Source organism: Vulpes lagopus, chromosome X (assembly GCF_018345385.1).
Source record: "Vulpes lagopus strain Blue_001 chromosome X, ASM1834538v1, whole genome shotgun sequence".
In the NCBI taxonomy this organism is placed as follows: Eukaryota; Metazoa; Chordata; class Mammalia; order Carnivora; family Canidae; genus Vulpes; species Vulpes lagopus.
Genome location: NC_054848.1, coordinates 17,098,733 through 17,105,604, shown reverse-complemented (window position 1 = coordinate 17,105,604; position 6,872 = coordinate 17,098,733). Strand labels below are relative to the sequence as shown.

Here is a 6,872-nt window from a genome sequence, read left to right as displayed (position 1 = left end):
GACATTGGCCATAGCAACTTCTTATTAGATATGTCGTCTGAGGCAATGATAACAAAAGCAAAAATAAACTATTGGGACTTCATCAAAACAAAAAGCTTCTGTACAGGGAGAAACAATCAACAGCTCTAAAAGGCTACCTATAGAATGTGAGAAGATATTTGCAAATGACATATCTAGTAAAGGGTTAGTATCCAAAATATATAAAAATTTATAAAGCTCAATATCCAAAAAAAAAAAAACCCAGATAACTCAGTTAAAAAATGGGCAGCAAACATTTATAAACATTTTTCCAAAGAAGACCTACAGATAGCTAACAGACACATGAAAAGATGCTCAACATCACTCATCATTAGGGAAATACAAATTAAAACTATCATGAGATAGCACCTCATACAGTCAGAATGGCTAAAATTAACAACACAGGAAGCAACAGGTGTTGGCAAAGATGCAGAGAAAGGGGAACCTCTTACACTGTTGGGAATGCAAACTGGTGCAGCCACTCTGGAAAACAGCATGGAGGTTCCTCACAACATTAAAAATAGAACTACCCTATGACCCAGCAATTGCACTACTAGGTATTTACCCAAAGGTTAAAAAAAATACAGATTCAAAGGGGCATGTGCCCCCCAATATTTATAGCAGCATTATCAATAATAGCCAAATTATGCAAAGAGCCAAATGTTCATCGACTGATGAATGGATAAAGATGTGGTATGTATATATACAATGGGATATCACTCAGCCATCAAAAAGAATGAAATCTTGCCATTTACAATGACATGGATGGAGCTAGAGAGTATTATCCTAAGCAACATAAGTCAATCAGAGAAAGACAAATACTCTATGCCTTCACTCATGTGAAATTTCAGCTGCAAAACAGATGAACATAGGGAAAAAAAAATCAAGAGAGTCAAACCAGGAAACAGACTCTTAACTATAGAGAACAAATGGGGTTGCTGGAGGGGAAGTTGGTAAGGAGATGGGTTAAATAGGTGATGAGGATTAAGGAGGGCACTTGTGATGAGCACTGGGTGTTGTATGGAAGTGATGAGTTGTTAATTTTACACCTGAAACTAATATCGCATTGTATGTTAACTGGAATTTAAATAAAAACTTGAAAATAATACACACTAGGGATTTCTGTATTATTATTAATTTTTTTTTATTATTATTAATTTTATAACAGTACTGGGGACTAGGGAAACATAGTCTTAGAGAGTTAAATAATTTAATAAAGGTCATACAGGGAGTGGATTGAGTACTCAAACTCGGATCTGCTCTTAATCCTACTTAATATTGCCTTAATATTAATCAGCTTACTCATGTGGTTTTAAAACCGCAGTGAAAAAAGAGAAGTATAGTTCAAAAACTAATAGAGTTGCCATGCTAGGTATTACCCACTGGAAGAGGCTGATCACTGAAAATCAATGTACCAAATACCATTTACTCTAAAGCCTAATTTGTTAAGTGAGCATTTCACCAAATGACCAGTTTTCCAAATTTAGCAATTTACCAAAAAATATTTGTTTTCAAAGACTAAGAATATACATTAAATGAATATACTTATGAACGTATCCTTTATTAATATACTTATATTTGAGAATATAATTAAGTCATTTTATTCATATTTATCTTCCTTATAAATATGTTGCTAAAAATAGGTTCATAGAATACTATACTATTCAATGACCTTTAGCTTTTGGCCAACTATACATTACTTAAAATGCTGCTAAGAAGAATATAGGTATTGACTATATTAATTAGATAAATTCAACACTATTACTTAAAATATGCTTTTTGGTAACTCGACAAATTTAGAGAATTTGGGCAGGTGGTCATTCATGCAGACTTTCATGTGAATACAAATCATCAAAAGTGGTCATGGAACCTTAGTGTACATCATTTGGGGATCTTGTTAAAGCAAATTCTGAGTCTGTAGGTCTGGGAGGGGCCTGACAGTCTGCATTTCTAACAAACTCCCAAATGTTGCCTGTGCTGCTTGTTTCAGACCCAATTATGAGTAGCATAGAATTATAGGGAGTTAGCTTTCAGTGATTCCAAATGGGGTGAGCTGAAGTAGAATTGCATACATCACAACTATTTCACTCCCTCAATTGGAATGACCTTTGTTTTAGACATCCTGTATCAAGATTTTACTTAGCTATTAACATGACTAATCTTTAAACTGATACAGATTTGGGTAATGAGACAAAAACAAAAAAAACGCTTTTATTATTATATCAGTAATCTAAATAGTTTGAGGAAAGCCACGATACTATTTGTTGTCCTCTCTAACCCTGCCTAAACTCTCAGCATAAAATATGTCCATGAAAGTTTTAGCAGTTAGAAAAATGCATACTTAGAGTTACAGCATAATAATGGAACTTTAGCACCTCACTGACATTTTGAAGTACCTGTTTTTATTGCATTTAATTAGTCTATGTCAGATTTTTTTAAAAATGTGAAAAGAAATATAATCTTGATAAAATGAGTTATCAATAGTCAGGAATAAACTGTGTATTATCTACAGGTGTGGAGAATGTTTTTTATGCTGACAGAATTGCTTTTTGCTTTGAGAAAATTATCTTTCAAATAATTGATCTTAAATATTCACTTAAATATGACTGGTAATAGAGTTGTATTGTAGGTTTTGTTTAGTGCAGAAGGCCTCAACACTGGCTGTATCTTGGAATTACTGGGGAACTTTTAAAAAATCCCAGTACCCAAGCCATTCCCCCAGATTAGCTAAATTTGAATCATTGGTATAAAAATTTAAATCTCTGCAGGTGATTCTAATAAATACTTAGCATAAATCTCTGAGTTTATATAGTTGCTCCCTATTCTTTCTTTCTGAGCATCCCTATTCTTTCTTTCTGAAGATCCCTAGTAATACTCTACCAATTCTTTCTGTTCTTTGGGTTATTTACATGTAGGGCCATCTGTTAAGATGGCATAATTTTTGCTTATAAATTGGACTAAAGCATAAGTTCCAGACAAAGACATACAAATATATGGGTAATCTTTATAGACCCATTATTTATTTTATTGCAAAACTGAGATCCCCTCCCATTCCTAGGCAATAATTATTTGAACCTTACGTCTTTGGCCTGGGTTCATATATAATCATTGAACAATAAATAGAGAAGGAAAGCAATGGCAATTTAAATGACATGCACAAGCAGTTCATTTTATTCAACAATACTTTCATGACATGTAGTTCCATTTTTTAAAGTGCTGGCTTTGGACACTTACAGACACTCTGTAGTCTTATTTTTTTCAGGTTCTACTGAGTTCTGAAAATGTCAAACCATGATACTAAGAACTAAACAATGTGTGAGACACTGATGTGCTGGTGTGTAGCCTTTTAATGATATTGCTATGTATACAAATACAGTTGTCGTCTATTTCTTGTTAAGAAATGGGGATGCAAATTGATGTAACAATGAGGGTAAGCTCCTTGAAAGCAGAAATGGAGATTAATTTTTTACCTCCCTCATATCCAGTATTTAACAATTGGCCTAGCATATAGTAATATGTTTGGCTGGTGTAGAGGAAGATAATTTGGGATGAAACTCATATAGGATGAATCAGATATAATAAAGATGCTTTCTTTCCAAAGCAATGATCTTAATCCAGATCACAAAAATTAAACATTCATTAAGAAAGGAATAGGACCTTTTCAGAGATAGGCAAAAAAAGTCAGATATAACTTTATTTTTTTTTTTTTTTTTTTTTTTTATTTTTTTTTTTTTAATTTTTTTTATTTATGATAGTCACAGAGAGAGAGAGAGAGAGGCAGAGACACAGGCAGAGGGAGAAGCAGGCTCCATGCCCCGGGAGCCCGACGTGGGATTCGATCCCGGGTCTCCAGGATCGCGCCCTGGGCCAAAGGCAGGCGCCAAACCGCTGCGCCACCCAGGGATCCCAGATATAACTTTAAAGACAGAAGTAATGAAATAAGAAACCAGAAAATTTGACTGTTTTAAGCACTCAAATTATTATAGAATGATTTTCTATTGGATCAAATACAGATTAACTCGTGGTTTTGTTCTTTCTTGGGGGGGGAGGGGCAAGAGAGATGAGAAGAGGGGCAGAGAGAGAATCTTAAGCAGGCTCCATGCCCAGTGCAGAGCTGGACTTGAGGCTTGATCTCACAGCCTTGAGATCATGACTTGAGCTGAAATTGAGAGTCAGATGCTTAACCAACTGAGACACCCAGGTGCCATCTGAAAGATCTTTTAACACATATTGATTAGGACTAAGACATAAGTAAGATAATAATGACTTAGAGAAGGGAAAACCTGGAGAAAAGGAATGGGATCAAAAACATTTTGTACAGGGATCCCTGGGTGGCGCAGTGGTTTGGCGCCTGCCTTTGGCCCGGGGCGCAATCCTGGAGACCCGGGATCGAGTCCCACATCGGGCTCCTGGTGCATGGAGCCTGCTTCTCCCTCTGCCTGTGTCTCTGCCTCTCTCTCTCTTTCTTTGTGACTATCATAAATAAATAAATTTAAAAAAAACAAACATTTTGTACAAAACATACTTAAGAGAAAAAAATTCTTGACACTTGAATTTTTGGACTTGACGATAACCTAGACATTTATCAGGATTGCTTCATTAAATTTGATTTTATTAATTTATAATTCTAAATAGTTAATCAAGAACTGACACTGAAAACCATCATGTTGTTAGCCTTAAATTTACACAGTGATATTTGCTAATTATTTCTCACTAAAACTGGGGGTATAAGAGTAGTATAGATAAGTGAATTATAGGTTTTTTTTTACAGTGGAATATCATACGGGAATGAAAATATTAAAAATTGCCAAGTTCTTGCTTCAGTAGCACACATGCTAAAATTATAATGATACAGAGATTAGCATGGCCCCTGTGCAAGGAAGACATGCAAATTCATGAAGTATTCCATATTAAAAAAAACTACCAATATTCAAAACAAAGTGAGTGAATCTCATGAAATTAATAATTAATAAAATAAATGCAAAAAAGTGACAGTGACTATGCATTATTTTAAAAGAAAAGATAGGGGGAAAACAAACAGTAGGATGGCATAGAGGGGGGTTCTCAAATCTATCAAAACCTGTTCCCTTTTTATAACAAATAATTTTGTAGATGCTCTTTATTACCATGAAATGTAATTCATATGTAATATGCTTATGTAGATAAGTTTTTAAAAAGCAGTAAAATACATGAACTGTTATATAAAGGAGAAATAAAAGGAAAGTAGTTTCAATGTTTTATTAAATATAATACCCTACATAGAAATATGAAATTTATAATATATTTCAATATGCATTTAGGCATGACTACACTTTAAAACATGATGTTTATTGCTTGGATCCTTTATTATAACCAATGTGACTATACCAGCTACAGCTGCAGAATGATGCAGGTGTGTTGTATTGATGACTCAACTATATATGCAGCATTGCCTTAGGGACATGGGTTTCCTGAAAGGTACACAACCCTTAGTAAAGTTTCAAACAAAGCTCAGGAAACAAATACAGTCTAACTGTAATTTATACAAAAGTTGTATTTCTAGAAAATTAAGTGCAAATTAACACCTTGCAAAAAACACTTTGTGTGTCATGGAGTTAGGTTGTAGGTATAAATACTTACAAATGGGATTTTCTTCTATAAGACTGATAAGACATTAAAAACTTATGTAGAATATAGAATAGTTGTTGTTCAGTGTAGTGCTCATTGTAAGAGATCTATCATCCCTGGCTTACCAAATACCTGTGCTATCATCAATTCATTGTGAAAAATAAAAATCCCCCCTCAAGTTTCCAAAATATTCCTTAGTGGCTGTTCTGAGCCTGATAAGTGTTGGTAGTCAATGACACACTTCAGCCAAAGATATGTGCAAACTCTGACCTAACATTCTCTGAAAACAATTATGTCTTTTTGAATCTCAGTTGAGAGAATGGGAGGGAATGGAACTAGGAGTGCAGAAAAGCTATTTTTCATTTTAAGGTGTAGACACCTTATTAGAGAGTTTATCAATCATACAGCAGCTTCAAGGTTTTTTACCTGCTAGCACTTTTGAGGGATCTTGCTCAATATTCTTCTGGGACTCACATCTCACTCTTCTCAAGAGTTACCCTGATACATTACAAAATTTTCTTTTTTGTGACTCTTGATTAGACCACCCAGTTTTTAGAGAAAATCAAGGCTAGGAAAACTCTCAGTGGTACTCATCTCCTCACGTGATCTGATCCCCCATCCCTGCCCCAAAAGCTAAATATCCTCACTGGATCTCCAAGTCAGTGGCTCTTTCTCACCTTACACCTTAGGAGCACTAGAATGTCAGCCCAGGCTGTTGGACTAGGCTCTCTGAGTCTAGGCAGGAAGAAAGAATGACAAGATCACTGGAACTGGGGGTATTCTTCCAAAGCCCAGATTCTCACTAACAGAAATGTGAAAAAGAAATAACTTTAACATATTGGAGTAATAGTAGTTGAATTTACTTTTTTTCTCTTTAAATTAGTAAGCAGAAGTGACTTGTGGTATTATTTGTTTACAATTCTTCTTTCCCTCCCTGTCCTTGTCGTGGATTCTCCATATATAGAATATACTTCCTCTGTGCACTGATGTTCGGCTTGGTCATATGATTTGCTTTAGTCAATAAAATGTGGGCAGAATTGAGAGTATGACAGTTTTCAGCTATAGGGTTTTTTTTTTTTAAAGATTTTATTTATTTATTTATTTATTTATTTATTTATTTATTTATGAGAGACACACAGAGAGAAGCAGAGACATAGGCAGAAAGAGAAGCAGGCTCCATGCACAGAGCCCAATGTAGGACGTGGTCCCTGGACCCTGGGATCACGACCTGGGCCAAAGGTAGACAC

The 6,872-nt window shown here is 34.9% G+C and overlaps 1 pseudogene; it reads left to right on the top strand.

The window, feature by feature from the left end:
- Window positions 1-4,833: 4,833 nt before the first annotated feature.
- On the top strand, window positions 4,834-4,933 carry LOC121483660 (annotated as a pseudogene).
- The last annotated feature ends 1,939 nt before the right edge of the window (window positions 4,934-6,872 follow it).